Genomic DNA, 19,918 nt, shown 5'->3' with positions numbered 1-19,918 from the left:
TAGCAGAGACAAAAGTTACATGAGCACCATGTTGCCCTCAACAGTTCCTTTTGTCCTTGAAAATTTTCTCAGGAGCAAAAGGCATTAATTTGGCTCATCCAAAGAGTTGTGCAGGTAAAGATTTCTCTGGAAGTCAGAAGCATTTCACTCTCCAGAAAAAAACATAAATACATCTCTGAGTCATGTACGACTGTTTTTACAGATCTGTGGAAATGCAAAGGGGACTTTACATAAGGGTTGTGCAGCAATGCTGTGCCATGTTTAGCCCTAGCACAAGCAGAGCTAGCTCTGCCAAGCCCAGCAGAGAGGTGCAGCAGGAAGTCACCTCACAGCGACTTAGGTGGTTAGAGCTTTTAATTTATTTAGGACTTCCATTTGCTTCAGAGGCATGGCACCCAGCACAGGATAATTTTGTAGAAGCAGCCTGTCCTGGAGAGGGCAGGAGAGCTATGCCATACACAATTCTCCTGACGCCCAGCCTGTCCCACCCCGAACACCTCGTTTCACGTCAGCGCCGTGAGGGAAGCACGGTCGGTCTTTCTGCCAGGCTTCTGAGTTCTGTGGGCCAGTGCCTATCACTTGTCAGTCAGCCACAAAATTTAGAGGTAAAGCATTATGCTAGAGAAGTAGAGCCCTTTATAAACACTTTCAAAAGCTTGTGCTTGCTGTACAATATGGCACCAGCAACAGCAGAACACAGCATTAGTTGTGCAGGTTTCTCCAGCTGCTAAACCAATTTCTAAGAGAAACTTATATAAAAAGAAAGTGGTCTTTTTGAGTGCAACTAATATATTAAACTTCTTGTAAGTGGCCATCAGTCTTTAGTTTTGTCTTTGTACTAGTCAGTGCCCACAGTCCTTGTTCTGGATTTATTCAGCCTTTACTCCCCACACATATAATTAGAATTCAATGAGACATTTATTAGAATAAAAAGGATGTTAAAAAAGAAGAGTAAGTTGGCTCACAGTGTTTTCTGTGTTTGCTGTTACAGCGGTTCTCTGAAGCTGGGCAAAAACATCCAAGCAGTTGGGATGGCTAAGTGAATTAGTAAAATCAAAATTACAGGATGTCTTACTTTGATAAAAACTGAGATTTCACAAATGCAAAATGATTAATTATTCCAAAGTAAGAAAAAACAAGAAGATTCCTTGAGTTACATATGGAAGCTGATGTATGCTTAGAGAGTACAAGGATTTTGGCATGTTTTGCAAGTTACTAGGTGCCTCAAGCTCCTCTGATTCTCTGCTGAATGGGCCTCTCTTTCTGTGCCAAACATAAGACTGCAAAGATGACTTGGTCTGAGCACACACACGCACACTCAGGCAGTTTGTTCCAGGTGAGCCTGCAATTCTCCAATTCTCTTCTCAAGTTTGCATCCATCTTTATCACCTGTCAAAAAAAAAAAAAAGAAAAGAGAGAAGGAAAGAAAAAAATCAGAAAGCAAGAATTATTAACACAGCATCTGAAACACGTAACAAAAAAACTCCTGGGGAGCACTCACGGGCTTGTAAAAGTACTAGGACGCAAAGCACAGCAATGTTGTATGAACTGACCATTACATGCTTAAATGCACCACCCCTCTAATCTCCACAACTTAAAATAACAATATTCATCCCTTAGCCTCAGGGCACAAATCTTTAAAGCCCCTGTGCAAGAGTACGTGATGACACACATGAGTAGAAGTTCCCTTAGAAACAAAAGCAAACAGGACTTGTATTTCTCTCTGATGGACCAACCCCACCCTTTACATGCCCATGAATGTGCTAACAGTTGATAGTGTGATTCTATGATCCATCTGCTGTCTTTGGGTCCAGTTGTCTACCAGTAGACATTAATTCTGTTTTTAAATGGTGCTTGCAGAGTAAGGGGAAACTTAATTAGGGAAATCAGAAATCTGTTATGAATTTTTTGTCTGGTCCTAGTAATATTCCCAGTGACCAGATAGAGAGAAACCATGAATCATGCTTTACTTCCCTTAGTTTTTGTGTTTGACGATTTTTTTCCAGCAAGATAGGTTGTCTCTTACTAAATACCACATTATATGAGCCTAAGAATTTTGGGGATTTGACTCAAGTTTCAATTACTTACTTCAAAGCCTCATCAAGTGCAGAAAACCAAATTACATAAAGCAGAAACTATAATACTAGAAACCCCTGAGAAACATGAAAACTGGCATTAGACAGGGGATGAACCAACTAGCTTGGCAGAATAACACCCAGCATCAGCCTGCTGCCACACATAATGTGAACCATTCAAGTAAAACTTAAGCTAAGCTTGCTGAGAGGATACACACTTATCCCATGGTTGAATGAGGTACCTAGGTCATTACTGTCACTCTTAAACTTGCCTTTTTGATTTCCCTTACAAATTAGATTCCTTGAATGTGGTCTTTTATTGCAAGCCTCCCTTCTTTCAGTTCTCTATGTCTCTTGTGAAAATTGTGACCTAGATGTGGTCAGCACTGCTACCGAGAAGAAAAGCAAAATAAATTTTAAAAAGTAGCTAACAAAGCAAAGGGCTTGACAGCTGTAAAACACTGACTTCTTGACATTTTTCTTGCTGTGTCATTAGAAGTGCTATCTCTGCCCATCCTATCCTATACACTTGAGAGTTCATTTTCACTTATAAAGGATGTGATATATTAATAATCCCTCAAACAACAAGCAAGATACGGATGTTCAGCAGCTCATTGTGATCATTTTCTGAGCCGTTTTATTGTGAATGAAGAGATTATCAGGTATACAGCAACTTGAAGCTTCAGCATACATACTTAAATGTCTAAATAATATGAACAGCACCAAGGCATAATTACCACCTGACATGGCACACCTTGTCGTTTGGACAAAATTCTATTGATTCCAGGTTCATTCAAATGAATATAAATAGAGAAAAGGCTGCAGACTCAGTTTTTCTTCCCATCATCCCCATCCTTTTATAGTAATCTCTATGAACACGCTGTAAATAATTACCAACATTTTTACTTTGTGACTCACACTTGACTAGTTTTGTTTCTGCCTACAAGATATGGTGCATGCGTATTACTGATTTCACCTGAAGATCTTTGCCTTTTGGACATGGCAGTTGCACTTGATATACTACAGAGACACTGAGCCAATCTCAGCCTCTGGATTCAATCACCAAAACTCCAGGGATATGTAGGTCTCTGACAGGCATATATCTATTAGTATTGTTAAATCAATTGATAACATAATTTAAAAAAATAAAATATTTTAGATTAATTTATTGCTACAGTTTAATTTTTAAAAAGTCATATAGAGCAGCATGGAACAGGCTTATATCATGACAGTTCTCATCAAACATTTTGAAGTTGAAGGGTTGATACATGTCCTGTCTTGCCTTGACAGTTACTGCACAGCATAATCTAGTGCTGCCAATCAGATCTAAACAAAGGAAACAGCAGTTGTCTGACTGTGAATCACTTCTCACCTCAATTAATATAAATATTGAGTTTGCACAAGTAGACTTGACAGTTTGAGACATGCCCAAATTTTCTGTGTAACTAGCACTTAATGACTGATACTCAATACTTGGACCTGGCACTGAGGGTGAAGTCAACAGTTAAGCACTTTGTTTTGCGGAAGAGACTGGAAGCTCAGCTTAAGGATTCAGTATCTTTAGGAGAAGTTTTGGAAATACAGCATACTTGTAGTTAGAAAGGCTCCTGTGGGTTTAGGCTCACAGATGCCTTCCTTGCATGTCTGAAGTGAATTATCTTTCCTTCAACTCCACCTAATTCATATTTGCCTCTAACAAATACCCTAATGAATACTCTAGGAAATGTTCCTCACAGAAAAGAATGCTTAAGACAGATAAAAAGGCTATGTGAGCAAAGCCAAATCTGAGTCCACAATTCTGTGTGTTTGCAGCAGCAGGATCTGATCCTAAAAGTTATCTCCAGCAAAGAGAAGAAACTTACTGCATTAATTAACAATACATTCAACAAAATGTCTCCTTTCATTTAAAATGCTTTCAGATTATCTGCCATTCAGCTAGAACTAGTTAATTCAGATGAGAAACCAGAGAACAGGTTAAAAAGCCCACCCTGACAAAACCTATTCCAAACAAAGTATTTGTCCAACTCCAATTTTAGATAATTAGTTCAAACCTGGCAAAGATTGGTCCTGGATACTGAAAGGCATGATTGTCTAGTAGCATCTTACCAGACTTTCTAAAATGCTGCAGTCATCTCATTCAATTTCCTAGACAGTGGACAAGTGTCAGTAGGAAAATTACTCCCAGTAACAGTCCTAGTTAGTAACCTCACCTTCTGTGCAGGGTTTTAATCAGCAAAGACACTAAAGTGTCTTGTGATCCTTATTAAAAGGGTTCTTCTGGGCTATGATTTGTTGAGAAGGACATGAAAGAAAGCTTTTAGTTTGGATATCTGAATCTACCAGAGAAATACAGCTTCTGAATAAAATAGACTGGCTAGGACTGTTTATTGTCCTGACAAGAAATATGTACAGAACTTCAGTGTCTTTAAAGTTCATCTCTCAAATCAATGCAAATAAATGTAACTGAGTAGTTTAATTTCTAGCAATTCCAAATAACCATTTTTAATCTGTTTGTGAGAGCAAAGAGTCAGCAAGTCTGGAAATTGTACCACTTAATTATGGGTATAAACAAATGTTTGGTTTTGTACTCAGTTTGGACCAACGACAGGGAAACATTAATTCGCTCTGGTGTCTGTAACCAAAATGAATGTATTTGAATGCATGTATGCATAACAGAGATAGAAAGATAGCAAAAGACTATTTATGTGATGGCTAACATTGTACTAAAGAATTACTTATATTGGGTATTTTGCTTTTACTTTCCATTTTGTGCTCATGGCACATACAGATGTAAGTGCCTCTATGACAACATGTTGCACATTAGCCTGTTTGCCCTACTGCATTTTTGTGGTCATGACTTTATGGAAATATCTGTATCAAATATAGGTGGTCAAGCATGAACTCTAAGAGTCTTTAGAGAAATTAGAAAAACAGTTTTACCATGATAGAGGAGTTTCATGAGTTTTGCTCAGCTTATTGATCAGCAGGCCATGTGGTAACCTGACCTTCCTTAAGTCTCTAAATAGGAATAACATCTGCTGGCAGAAGCAAACTTAATGAGGTTGAGTAGAGGTCAGATAAAGCTGGATATATAGGAATAAAACACAGATTTCTGACCATTAAGACAATTAGCCTTTTGAGAAACAAAACAATGTAGTGGATTCTTTTTCTAGAGAAAGAAACAAAGGCTTTTTAGAAAGAGTTTTGACATATTTCTAATTTATGTGTTTAATCAATCAGCAATTACAGAGCTCAGTGAGACACTCAAAAGGGATATTCAGTATTTGCTGTGGGTTAGGTTCAAGGTAAGGGTCAAAACTTTCTATCCAGAGTATGGTAGTCTTAGGGAATTTTACCATGATTCTTACAGAACTGAAGTTTTCACACATAAAGCCAAGGCCTAGAGGTAAACAGCCATGTTGTAGTCTCAACTTTATTTCTTTTCTTTATACATGTTTGTTTCTTGCCTACACTCTTAAAATCCCCACATTGTAGAAACAGGGAGACAGAAGAAACATAACCAGTTCTCCCCACAAGTTGGGGGAGCAGGACTGCACCACAGACTGCATGATGTGTCCCAGATGTTTGCTTGATCTGTTGTTAAAAATCTCCTGTAAAGAAAAACCCCATGCTTCTGAAAAGTCACTTCCAGTGTTACACTGCATTTGTAATCAGACTGTTTTTCCTAAGACTCATTCTGAATTTTAATGGTGAATTTACCAATTACTTGAAGAGGGGATGAAATAGTCTATAAACAGCTGGGCAAAGTCCCACAATCGCTGGCCCTTATACTTGTGGGGGACTTCAACTTACCACATGACTGCTGGAAATTCAATACAGCAAATTCTGGGAGGTTTCTGGAGGAAAACCTTGATATAGCTGGTGTGTGACCCAGCAAGCAAAGGCACTCCATTGGACCTGCAGTTTGTGAACAGAGAAGGACTAGTGGGTGATTGTGATAGTTGGAGGTTGTCTTCAGCAGAGTGAGCACAAAGTGATAGATTTCATTTCTTGGTGAAGTAAGGAGGGGAGATGAACTGCTGCCTTGGACTTTCAGAGAGCAGACTTTATCCTGCTTATGACATTAGTCAAGAGTATCCCCTTGGGAGGCAGTCTTCAGGGACAAAGGAATCCAGAAAGGCTAGGTATTCTCTTCAAGGAGAAAATCCTAAAGGCACAGAAGCAGATCATCCCCAGGTGCCAAAACACAAGCTGGTGGGTCAGGAGAAAAACCTGGTTGAACATACAGCTTTGGCTAACAGCATGAGATTCAACAAGATAAGTGCCAAGTCCTGCCCTTGGGTCACAACAACCCCATGCAGCACTACAGGCTGGAGACAGAGTGGCTGGAAAGCTGCCCAGAGGGAAAGGACCTGGGACTGCTGGTCAACAGCAGCTGAACATGAGCCAGCAGAGTGCACAGGTGGGTAAGAAGGTCAGTGACATCCTGATTTGGATCAGCAATAGTGTGGTCAGTAGGACCAGAGCAGTGATTGTCCTCCTGTACTCAGCACTGTTGAGGCCACACCTTGAATCCTGCATCCAGTTTTAGATCACTCACTTCAAGAAACTGAGGTGCTGGAATGTGTCCAGAGAAGGGCAGTGGAGCTGATGAAGGGTCTGGGGCTCAAGTTTTATGGGGTTCAGCTGAGGGAGTTAGGCATGTTTAGCCTGGAAAAAAGGAGGCTCAGGGGAGACCTTATCACTCTCTACAATTACCTGACAGGAGGTTGTAGCCAGGTGGGAGTCAGTCTCTTCTCCCAGGTAAAAGAATAAGCAGTCCTCAAGCTGCACCAGGGGAGGTTCAGAATGGATATTGGGAAAAGTCCCCTCATCAAAAGCATTGTCAAGCATTAGGTCAGGCTCTCCAGGAAGGTGGTGGAGTCACCAGCCCTAGAGGCACTTAGAAGATGTGTAGATGTGACACTTGCCACATGCTTTAGTGTTGGGCTTCACAGTGCTCGGTTAACATTTGGACACAATGATTTTAAAGGTCTTTTACAATCCAAACAGTTCTATGATTCCACAAATTCATGTCCTACCCTTTGTGGAGACAGGAAAAACTGATTTCTGCCTTCTTTAAAATAAATTTCATGTGTTTGCAAAGTGTTAACATCTTTCCTCTGTCTCTACTTCCTAGACTAAACAGTCCCACTACTCTTAATATTTCTCAGAGGTTCGTGTCTTTTAAACATCATCTGTTGCAGTTATCATAGAATGAAGTGCCCAAACATGGATGCACTACTTCAGCTGAGGTTGCACTAGTGCCAAGTAGAGCAGAATAATTACCTCTCTTTTCTTATATCCAGCACCCCTGCAAATACATCTCAGAGTGACATTTGTCTTTTCTGCAAGAGCATCACATTGTTGTGAAGAGAGGCTTAGAAATGTGACCCCTGAAGTTTCAGAATCCAAAAGGCACATAAAAAGAAGCAGGGGAAGAGGGTGGGTGGGTGGATGGGTGAAAATAGTTATGTTTCAGTCACTCACATGAAGTGGGGGCCTGACTCATTAAAATCAAATGTATTGACAGTTCTGACTTAGAATCAATTAATCTCTATAATCAAACTTAATTTATTTTGGAAGAATGAGTGGGAAATCTGTAGCAGGTTTGTTTGTTTGTTTGTTTGTTTGTTTGTTTGCAAAAGACACATAAAAGAGCAAACACTGGGAAAGATAGTGTTAATAATTCTGTAAAGCTCTTGAAGTATGTGAACCCTTGCTGAAGAAGCTTGGTGCAATACTGCAAAAGTGGGGGATTCTTTCAGAGTTGGGATCTGGAGGGAGGCACACTGCAAAATTTATATGGCATGTCAACTAATGCACTGCTAATTGGAGAGTTCTAGTGTAGACATCTTTGTAGGGCAGCTAGCTGCTTTTTAATATGTGACCCCATTAGCCATGGGTTTCCACAAACTGTGGGAGGTTTTTTTAACTTCCCAGGCCAAAGCATCATGCTCAATTACATCAGTCACCTCATGTAGTCCTATAATTGAGTTTAACACATTCTAACAGTGACTTGTCACCTTAGCAAAATCAGAAAAGTCTGACTTAGAGAATGTAGGATGTGAAATACAGCCAGGAGGGTATAGAGATTACAAGCCATTTATGGACTGTTGACAAATTTTTCTCTCCATTTGAAGATTTATAATTCCAATGTAACCCACTTTCAACAAGAAATGATGAGAAGAAAGAGCCTCCTTGGTTCCCCTTCCCAGGACCCTGACAGTCTGGGAAAATTTCTCCTTTAGGCCACTTGCCTATTTAAAGTGTAAGTCTGATTGATTTTACAAGAGAGAAAGAGTGAGAGTGTCATTGTTTCAGAACCTTTATCAGGAGTTTGGCCAGGACTGTCATGGGTAATTTGCTTGTTAACTTGATGAGAGACCTCATGGGTGTTGCGATATAGGGGCTATATAACATGTCAGAAGTGTCTAATGGTCTGCAGACAAGAGAGAGGATACATGTTAGGAAGAGAGACAGGAGAACATGATATAATTACTCCAAGAGTAAGTCATTCCCTTTGAGGGGAGGTGTAAAAATAAAACTTACACCTGCACACTCGGTTTCTGAGGTGGGAAAGCTGCTGTTCACACCAAAGTGTTGGTATTAAAGCTGTGCAGCTGAGGCAGACACTTAGGGCTAGGTCCCACAGAATGTATAGCAAAGAGCTGCATGGTCCCTCTCACAGACCAAATGCACTCTGAACAAAGACTCGGGAAGAGGAAGTGCCAACACGCCTTACAGCAGAGGCTGTCAGATGCACCTAAGTGACACGTGCTCTTCATTGCCATGCAGTCTGCAGCAGACCCCAGCTCAGCCTTGTGCAGAGCTTGTAGCTACTCCACATTGTAGTATTGTGTAGCATTACATAAACTGATGTTTCACCCTAAAGGTCAGCCTTGTCCAGCTAACAAACAGCTCACAGAATCTGTGTACTGTGAAGAAACATTCCTTTTCATGCAATTTCATGTATTATTTTATAAAACATTCTGATGGACCTGGCCCAGGTGAGTTAGTGGGAGCAATCAAGAGAGACTGGAGTTGTCTTCCACACATGCAGGGACACACTGTTCTAATAAATGACAAGTCTATACAAATATTACCTAGAAATACATTTATGCTTTTCCCCCAAAACATGTACATGGTCATCATTTTACAGTCAGAACACAGGAATAGGATTTAAAAAGGGAACCCTGATAAGTGACTGACAAACTTTCTGCCTTGTTTTCTTTTGGCTCAGGTATATGAAATACCTGATCTTGGGGAGCAAAAGGCAGGTTCTTGGGGTATGTTAGTAATTTTATTACTGCTGGGGAGAAAAGCAGGAAGATGAATCTATCTTGCATGATTATGTTTCTTTCACATGGAAATTTTATGGAGGTTAAAGATTCAGAGTTTAACCTTCCCAACCATGCTGTATTAAGAAGGTGTGAAAAAGACTTCCTCTCTTCTCCTCTTTTTCTTTTCTTGGAGCTAATAAAAAGATCTTACTTGCTCTTCTTGGGCATCTTCACCTTATAGATAGAATGTATGTCTCAAACTAAACATACATTCACCAAAATCTTTATGAGCCATCATTTGCCTAATCCCCACCTCATTCTATAAACCTCATTTTTCTCATTATAATAATAAGGGCAATTATATACAAACACCATTTAGAGTGCATGCATCCTGCCTTTACCCAACCACAACTTGCTTGTCTCCTCTATTTGTTTTTGGCCTATAAGGTCCTGAATCAACACTCACATACACCACCTCATAAAATTAGGTCCTTCCCTAGGCTCCTGGTTCTGTACGAGCACAAACTTTAACAGCTGTAAATGCTGAAAGGACTAAATGGAAGCCCACTTGGATCCTTTAGGGAGGGGTATGTGGCTTTTAGAAGCCATAGAGTGGGTATACAGCACCAGTAAATCCAAGACAGCAGTTCTTTACATTCACACAGCACATATGGAAGGGGCCACCTGCGGAGCAAGGCAGGGGTAAACCTGGCCTGATGCCTGCTTTCTGCCATCAACCTGTATGGTAGGAGAAAGCTGTAACAATCTGGGTACTACAAAGCAAACTTAATTCAAGAGGAGGAAAAATCAGCACGAACACAGTATAATTCAAAGCAGACAAGTGAGCTGCTGCATTAACTCTTCTGAAGGGAGTTTCCTGGAAGGATCCCTGAACATGACCCTCAAGCACAAGGCCATGGGGTTTTGCCAAATTTATTAGAGGAGGAAGGTGAGTGGGAGCAGTGTTTTCTTGAGAGGAAAAAAACCTCACCCTGCTAAAGCTTTCTGTTGTCAGGGAAGTTCAGGGAAAATTCGGGAAAACTCCTTTTTATGTTCTTTATTATGCTTACTCTGTTGCACAGAGCCAAGAAAAGCTGTAGCATGACACAGGGCTGCAAAAGCAGTGTGTATTTAATAGGGTGACATAAATGGTGTGTTTCTCTTTGCCCTCTGCCGAGTGCTGCGGGGGGAAATCTGTCCTAAATAGCAAAACGAGAAGCCATGAGTGTCTGCTGGCTCTCGTCAGTCGGCAGTCCCCTGGGCCAACCCGTGGCTCCGACGGGAAGTATACAGCGGATGTTTAATGAAAGGGCTTCTGCGGCTTATCTCTGCGAGCAGGGTATTTCTTTGTGAACTCTATTGCTTTGAAAGATATGTGGCCCACTATGCTGGTATTGTTGGCTCTCGGTTCAAGCATAGCCACATGATTCACATAGGAGCTGTGTGCTACGTCTGCCAAGGAAAGCTCCCCCCTTCCCTCCCTGGTTAGGAGTAAACTCGGCAGAGGGTCATCGAGGTCACAAGATCTGTCTGTTATTGCATTTTACAGGAAGGAAGATACGTTGTCTTAAGATCAGTTTATCAGCTGACTTTCCTATGAAGAAGACTGAGGCTATTTTCCTATGTACCACCACCCCCGTAATTCCCAAACGAGTGTACTCTGTTTGCATCTCCTGTCAGCTCAGCTGTGTTCATTTCTGAAACAGCCCAGTATTTAGCAAACAAATAAAAAAGCCATTGTGAGACGTCGCAGAATCCACATCCCTTATCAAACTGCCTGACAAGAGGGGATAAATCTCTTCCTCGAGGCTGACTGTCGTCTCCCTCCCTCCTTCCCTCCCTCCCTCCCAGCGTCAATGCACAATTAAATCCGTTGTGGTGAAATAGACTCCGCTGCTAATTGTGGAGAGTTACTTACACGGATACTGAGAGCAGCAGAGTTTAGCAGCTTTCTTTGCTTTCGAGGCAGTTTCTTTTGAGCCTGCTTCTTTGAAGAACCAAGAGTATTGGGGTTTGTTGGATTGTGGGGTTTTGTTTTATTTTGTCTATTATTTTTCAGGTTTCTGAGGATTTTTTAAAATCAGTTCTGCTCTTCCTGTGCAAGGGGGCAAGCAGCGTGCAGAGCAGACCCCCACCTAGCCTGCTCTGAAAGGTCTCTACTTTCATAAGGTTTTCAGCTGGGGAATGGTTGCCTGTTTCCTCTCTGTGCTCACTGTGACAAATGCATTTCTGTGACCAGGAAACTGCAGATGTTACCGATGCACTAAGGCATATCTGATTAGCTAATGATTCTTAATCTCTGAAGGATTACACAGATTGAATAATGCCATTCATTGACTAACAGTTGAAAGGAAACATCCTGGCTCCAAAGTACATACGGTGGCAGCTTTAATTGTTTGTATTCTCTTTTTGTACTTCTGTAATGCTAAAATAACCCTCCAATGCTCCCCTCATCTAAAGAGTGCTGTTTAACTTCTCAAGAAACAGCATGTGCCAGAATAAATTTGCTGGGTTTTAAAGAACCCTGTTTGCTGAACTGCAAAGGTGCATTGTACAGGAAAACAGCTACTAATATTTAGTAATTTCCACTATTTTCTGCAGTGTTCATCTGGTTAGATTTTTCATCTGGTTTTGCATGGCTTTACACAGAAAACCTTTGTAGTCTAGTTGCTAAGGGTCTTCAGACTCCTATAATAATGCAGAAGGAAGAAGGATGTGAAAACCATGTCAGTAAGTTTCACAAGCCTGTAGGAGTTTTGGTTTTAAGACAGGATCAGAAGTCATGTCACTATTCAGAAGCATTTTCATTACCTGTGATATGAATCCCTCTTACCTAGTTTTTCAAAGTCAATGTCTCTCTGAAAATACTTCATATCCTGATCTTAAATCCTACAGCCAGGTCCATGTCTACAGTTCACAGTTATAGAAGGTGAAACAAAAATCTTCATGTGCAAGCTTTTGTATGTTATTATGCACTATGTACTTTTATGTATTTTGGTCATCATACTTGTAATGTAAAACATATATATATATATTATATATATGTGGCAGTATTACAGATACAGATACATGTCTATTCTCAGATAATGTTGCTTTACTGTATGATGACAGCTGAATCTGTGCTGGACCTTGTCAGTAGCTAAGTAAATATTCCTCCCACTAGCTTAGAAACTGAACTCAGATAATTTCTAGTAAATGTTTATCAAACCCCTTCATGATTGTCAGAGTATAGCACTAAAACATGAAAATGGCATTATATAATACAAAGGGTATGTGACTGTTCTGGCAGTACAAAACAAAAAAAAATTTTTTTATGCTATTCTGTTTATTCTGTATGATTTGAAAAGCCATAGTCATATTGAATCTAAAATGGAGTATTTAGGAAAGAATTATAACAAAGTTGAAATGGGAAGCAAAAGAAGAGGCAGAATCCTTACGAGGTTTGTTATTACACAAATGGGGTTTGGTTTGAACTCTTTAATTTGCCACTTGCCAGCCTACATCTAAGAAGCAACCTTGTTTGTATTTCAACAAAGAATCTCATTCTTTTTTTCTGATAAAAAGACCTGGCAATAATTCTGTTGGCACTAGATGAAGAGCTTGCTTATTCCACTGGTGATGGTTTCTTTTGTTGTTATCTAGTTTAATGAAAACTTCATAAAAAAAGGCTCTGGAAGTTTATAGATAAAGCTTATGTACATTTGTTCAGTTCATATGCCAAGCGGTCATTTCTTATTGCAGAAGTCATTGCACCAGGAAGAAATGTGCTTAATAGTATCACTTTTTGCAAGCAGCAGTCTTAATTCAGAAGGAGAAGCAAGTGAAGCAAACTGCAGGACCTGACGCAGGCGTGTAAGCAACACAACAATTGTGACTTTACAGTAATTCACTGCAACTATTACCTTAGCAACCTTTCAGGGAAGTCCAGCAAATCCAGTAGGGAGGGGGAGACTTTACTCTTTAAAATCAAGAAAGTTCTAAACAGCTGTGTCTTCCTTGTACAGGGTTGGTTTGTTTTCAATTTGTCTTTTTTCATTCTAAACCCTGTAAAACAGAAATCAAGTTCTCTATCTAACTCCATGTAGCTACCTTCAGGAATATGTTTTTGTTTTGTTTTTTGTTTCTTTTGTCAGTAGTACTGGTTAAAGATTTTTGAATTTTGCAACGTTTTGACAAAATGTGGTGCCACTTTTAGGTTTGCCACTTTTCAAATTGTGTGTCTGGTCACTGCTTCTTAATACACAGCTTTAAATTCAAGGCTTTTAAGAGAACACATAAAGCACTACGGCAAACTGTCTCTCTGCAGAAAAGGTTGTTGTTGAATATGTTTCTCAGTCTTCAGCTCTCAGGGCATCACTCTCACACTCAGAAAGGCACAGATGGAGGGAATGTCCTTGCTGGGATCTGTGGTGACCTTTCAGCAAGCTGTCTGGGGAGCCAGAGCACAATAATAATGCCAGAGGGTGTGACTGGGAGGTAAAAGTCTATGGGAAGCACCAGATTCTGCCCCCGTGCCCACAGCTCCTCTGTGTGCTGTGAGGCACTACCAGCTGGGAGCAAAGCCTCGGCCATGCTCAGGGCTCAGTCGTGTCTGTCCACCTTGCTAAGCCAGTGGTGCAGATCAGGGCTGCTCCCAGTGGCTTTGGACCCCACTCGCCTGCTCCCAGGCGTTGTTGCATCATCTCAGCTTGCAGGTCAGCCTCTGTCAGCTCGGCGGGGCCATCCCGGGGGCTCAGGGACAGCCATGGATATACACACACACATGCAGTGCAGGGCTGCCCATGTAGCATTTTATCTTTTATCCATTATAAAAACTTGATTTATGGCTCCTGGGTAAGCCTTTACTTTCACATGTTTCTCTGTGCAAGAACAAGCTTCCCATTTTCCTGCCATATAACACTAGCTAAAGCACTTTCTGGCAGCACTTCATAGAGGCTGATGGAGCAGCACCAGAAATTAAATGGGCCTTACATCTGAAATTTGGACATAGGGTCATACTGTAAGTCCTGCAAATTAGAGCTAAATGTATTTTCTCTCCATAGTCTTCCCCTCCCTTATCTTGCTTCTCCTTCTCTCTGATCTCCCTGCCTCTATACAAGCAACAGCTAGGAAAACATCTCAGGGGTGGAGCTTTTCAGCTTATTTGTTTTTTCATCCTTCTCTGCAAAAAGAGAGAAAAAAATAGATAACTATTTTTTTCAACATAGTCTAGTAGTTTGTTTAAATTCTAAAGTAGATGAATCCCTAACAGTCTCCAGATCAATACATGAGGAAATACATGTTAAACTGAATGCAAAATATTCGGGGTCTCACAACATATTTTGCTAAAGTTAATTAACTTCTGCAAAATAGTGGTGAATTAGGTCAATGTTAATTGTGTACAGTGAAGTGAAAAACTGCCCACAGGGCAGCTGAGAGCTCAATGGGTTGTCAGATCTCAGGAGATCATGTTTTTAAGCCCCAGTCTTGGGTCTCTTGCTGCAGTTGTGCATACTGGAAGCTTCCTTTAAGAGGAGGGACAGTTTTCCAATAGAAATGTTTTACACTTAGCAAGATTCAAATAAGAGGTGGATCTTTAAACACTAGCAAGAATGTGAAATATTCTAATAAAAAATCTTTTCAGTAAGGCTGTGGCAGGTCACTTCTCAGACCTGCCCAGCCTCTGATAAGATTAAAGGACTTCCAGGGGACGGATTTTTCTCCATCTGCCCATGGGAGTTTCAATACCTTCTTCTGATGATCTCATTGGAGACAGGGCAGAATGTGATCCTGTATAGGTTCTCAACAATCCAGTTTCTGCTCTGTCATGGTGCTCAAAACACTCATCTTTCAGGACTATGTCCTCTGATCTGCTGGATCTCTGAATGTGACAGACAATATTCCAAGTTTCACCAGAAAGGCAAGGTGCTCTGTGCTAGTCTCTCAGCTGATATAAAAATTGAATAACCCCTCAGAATTTGGCAGCTGATACTCCATCCTCACACCCCAAAGATCTGTGTATGGTACACACAAGGATTTAAAGTAATATTATTCTGCTGGATGGCTTTTACAAACAGGGTTATGCTGATAGGTGGAAACGCCTCCAAGACTGGGATGTGAGAAAGTGTTATCTCAATTTTATATATCTATCTATATCTATTAATATTGATGCTGAAGTGGTTTTTGATTTTTGATTTTCACATTTTGTAGATTTTAGGAACACAGTAACTGTAGCAAATGTAGATGTAATGTGCTAATATTCTGGTAGCCTAAGTTCATTGTTTATACATCCTAACCCTTAGCATTTATCAGTAGCTCAAATTCTCTTAGTTGCTTAGTCTCTTTTTCAAGGTACAAGATTGGATGGCTATCAGAAAGGCCTACAGAATGAAACATAAACATAGGTCAGAGCAACCCAGAAGTAAGAACTGGAAGAGTTCCAAGAGACCTTTGTGTGTCCGAGGAAGAGGAGATGGATGAAGACAGAGGGTCCCAGTGACCCCAGACCCAATTCCAGGAGGTGGGTGGACTGAGAAATGTGTAAAGCAATGATTGGAAGAATCTTAATATAAAAGCCATGGAAACTAGAACTGGAGGGCACATGCATGTCATCATGTATTCCTGGGGGCCATAGGCCAGTAATATTAAAGGACCTTTACTTTTTATCTTACCCTACACTAACGTGGCTCAGAGTCCTGCTTGGGGGGGGGGGGGGGTCTCTCATGGCATCAATATATATAAAATGTATAATCTAATGGTAGAGATTGATACTCCACAGGTGTATTTGTCAGTCAATGCAAAAGCAAGCCAAACAGGAAGGCTGGCAAAACTGAAAGCATAGCTCAAAGTCTTAATTGTCGCTGTCTTTGTCTTCAGGGACATTCTTTCAACTCTTGCATGTCTATGAGCTGTGTGAATCTTGGGAGGACAACATTTCAAGGATGACTAAGGGAAGAACCCAGCAGAAGGAGGCTGGGAGAATTAGGGTGCTCTGCATGGAAGGTTGGGAAAGTGGAAAGAGGTGGGGATAAGTGAGCAGCTTTAGCCCACCAGGACATTACAGCTCCTGAGAAGTCTAAACATGGACCTGCAAATTGGACCACTATTTCTATGCTAAATTTTTTGAGGGATCAGCTTTTAGGATGAGGATTTTAATGAACAGAACCAAAATAACATAATATTGTTAACTATTTTGAAGATGATGGTGCTGGAAAACACTGTGGAAGTTTGCTGGGCCAATGTCCCCATGCAAAATAAAAAAGTGATCTGATGGAAGTAGAAGTACCACCTCTAAATCTGTTTCTGTGTGCATGCTTGTCAATTTTCATTATCACTGCATTGTTATTTTTCTTCTTTTTCAGAAAATACTTCAATTTTTCCATTGACTTAGTTCACTGTGTCTTAATATTATGTCACTATAAATAAACTTACATCAGTCATGGGTACATCTGGCAACTAATAACCCTTTAGCATGAGTGCTCTTATACAAAAGGGATAAGGCTTAAGGCAAAGATACTATTTTCTTTTCACCATCTCTCTCACTCCTGACTTATTATTGTATTCATCACTGTTTTCAGATATGGAGGAAACACAGCCATGAGAGGCATAAAAGACCACTCTGTGCAGGGGAGACACCCCTTTTCATCCTACAATCCATGTGTGGGGTGATAGCCCTGATAAGCCTGGATGGGTTGAGGGAAACACCTCAGCCCCCTGGAGGGGTGCTCCCAGCAGAGGACAAAAGATTTCAAACTGATAAGATTAACATAGGGTGGAGTGTTGTTAAATAAGGACACAGGCCCCCTGTGCCGTATCTTCTATAACCACTCAAGGAGCCACCACCCTCAGGCATCTGTGTCACCCCCCCAAATATTGATTTTAGTCACACAACCACCTGAAGAAAAAAAAGATATAAAAAGAGATGCATTTGTAACTGCAGGAGAGAGGGGGAAATGCCTTGTCTCTGTGAGGTAGCTGTTGGCAGTTTGTCCTGCCTCCTCCTACCTCCTGGAACAATGTAGGGGTAAGGAGACCATGTGCTTTCTATTCTTCTATACTTTTCTTTCTTAACTTTACTTTCTTACAAAGCTTATTCCTTTATACATTCTATCTTACATCTTATGCTAACAGCTACTTTGATTCTCACTCTATAAGCACCTCCTTTACTATCTGTGTTTTGCTACCTTAATACTAATAACAGTAACTTGCTTTACATTTTGCTACTTCATATTAGTTATTGCTTTCTATTGCAATGTGCAGTTGCTTTTTCAACATGTGTGTTGATAAGAACCAGCTCTGTTCTTTCCTTTTGCTTTGTGTTACAGAGAGAGTGGTGTGCAAGCTATTTTATTGTCCTATGTTATTGAAAGAGTGTCTAAATAAGTGTTTTTGGTGGCTGTGTTTTTAGTTAGTAGTTCTTTGTTGCTAGCTTCTGTTTGTTGTGAAAATGGGATACATTGCTGTATTGTAACTTGAGTTTGGAGTGTTTGTAAAATGTGTTTTGTGCTGGTTTCTTTTTAGGGTCTTTTATTATCAATTAAATACAATCTTGCAGCTGAACATTATCACTGGCAAAGCGGAACCCACAATAACTGTGACATATTTGTATTAATAAATGATATTTTGGGAGCTGTTGTGGGGAAAATTCTTTTCTAGCTATTAAGTATGGCTTCAAAAGCAAAGGTTAGAAATCCTTCCAGCTTGTGTTCTGTCCAGCAGTTTGGCAGGCAGTGCTGAGTTCATAAGGCTCTAATTTTCTGGAAGCACTTATTTAGCTGGTAAGTTCTCCCCGGCCTAAGTGTTGGCTTCATATCAGTGGCCAGAAACCCTTCCAACCTGTATGCTGTCTGTAGTCGATAAACAGTGTTGGGAACATAAGGATCTGATTGTCTGAAAGCACTTATTGCTAATAATTTCTTATTAATACAGTTAAGACTAGAAATCTTTACACTTCTATCTCCCTCCTCCCTTTCATGTGACACCATGTGACAAAACCTTTGAGTAGTTAGAGCCTGAAGATGTATGGGACGTTGCTCAGGGAACTTGGGCTGCAGGGTAACAGACACATGGGAGTTTTCCACAGACACCAGATGCCAGTGCCAGGCTCGTCTGATCAGTGCTGACGACTTTGCTTCCCTTATTCCTGAGCTTAACCCAGCTCCAGTGGGCATCACCCTGCTGCCGATCATGTGAAGAGGCAGAGGAGTCCTGCTTGCACTATTTATCTACAGTATAAGCACAGGAGCTGAGTCTGGTCATCCCTGATATTCCTGCTTTCTCAAGGGCACACTTCCCACAAATAACTCCCCTATAGCCATGCTGATTTTATTCTAAATGACTTGAGAAAAGAGGATTTCCCTTGGGAATCCCAGAGGTGTGGGAGGTGTCTCTGGATATCAATTAACTTCTTGTTTAAGTGCTTGAATTTTTGTGTCTAGACTTTCAGTTTATGAACAGAAATATCCTTCTAACACACTACTTTTTCTTGCTTTCAAAATATCCTTGAACCCCATAGAAATCATCCATTGTACCCTGTTTATACCACACAATGGATGTGAATACTGTCTTCTTCTCTTGACCTCTCTTGCCCAAAAGAGGAAATGGCCTCCACTAGTAGAGGTTTAGATGGGTTATTAGGAAAATGTGCATCACCAAGAGTTGTTAAACATTGGACCAGGCTTCCCAGGGCAGTAAGAATTTGATGTAGCACTTGAGGACACGGTTTAGTAGTGAACTTGGCAGTGCTGTGTTAAAAGTTGGCCTTTCCAATATAAATGTTTCTATGATTCGTATGTATCATTACTTCTAACTTCCTTGACTATGAATTCTGTCTTTCTTTTCTCTGATTACCTCCAATTTGTAAACACCTTTGAGAAGCACACAGCATTTCAGGCCCTGCCAAACCTGTGTCTAAAGCAGTGATTTCCACCCTTTGAATTTACGATGGCAGACTAGCCTACAAACATTCGGAGTCAGTTCTACTGTATTATGCTCTGGATTGTTATTACATCTAATCTGTCTACGACTCATGCCAAATATCTCCTTGCCATTGATTGTCTGTATGGGAACATGGAATCAGTTATGTTGCCTATACTCGTCTCACAGGTTCCTGTACTGATGTGCCGCCAGCCTCCAGGCTGACACCTGGTACCATGCATATCCCTGCCAGACCATACTGCATTACATGTTTGCCAGTCCTTATTACAAACAGCAAAGGAAACTCAGCCTGAGACTTTCTAAAGCAGTTCCTTTACCCGCCCCCAAACTCAAGACTGAAAAAAAGCATTTTTAATTTTCTGCAAAGAGCAAAAGTTGGCATTACCACAGTAATCTAAAATCAGGCAATCTTACACTCCCATCTTTCCACCCTCTGAGAAATATTCATGCCTTTGTTGCTGTACCTGAGCCAGGTACATATTTATGTGGGCAGAAAAAAAGGAGCAGACAAAATGGCTCACACTTGCAGTTGTCCACACTGCATAGAAATTCTTGTCATTCATGTACCACCATGACTGCTTCAAACCACACTTGTTTCTCAGGCCAGGACCTGGTGTAATCATAATGGTTCTGGTTACTCCTTTT

At 40.7% G+C, this 19,918-nt stretch overlaps 1 long non-coding RNA gene across 2 annotated transcripts in view; it reads right to left on the bottom strand.

Moving 5' to 3' along the window:
- Positions 1-718: 718 nt before the first annotated feature.
- LOC139684485 (uncharacterized) overlaps positions 719-19,918 on the bottom strand; it is a 32,821-nt gene continuing 13,621 nt past the window's right edge. The window contains exon 3 of one of the 2 annotated variants that reach the window (XR_011699919.1): positions 719-1,389. This is a non-coding gene — a long non-coding RNA (uncharacterized lncRNA). Of the gene's footprint in view, positions 1,390-5,928; positions 5,994-19,918 lie in introns of those variants that run through there. The other variant, XR_011699920.1, reaches the window with a different exon arrangement.

This window comes from Pithys albifrons, chromosome Z, assembly GCF_047495875.1.
Source record: "Pithys albifrons albifrons isolate INPA30051 chromosome Z, PitAlb_v1, whole genome shotgun sequence".
Classification (NCBI taxonomy): Eukaryota; Metazoa; Chordata; class Aves; order Passeriformes; family Thamnophilidae; genus Pithys; species Pithys albifrons.
This window is presented reverse-complemented; position numbering and strand designations above follow the sequence as displayed.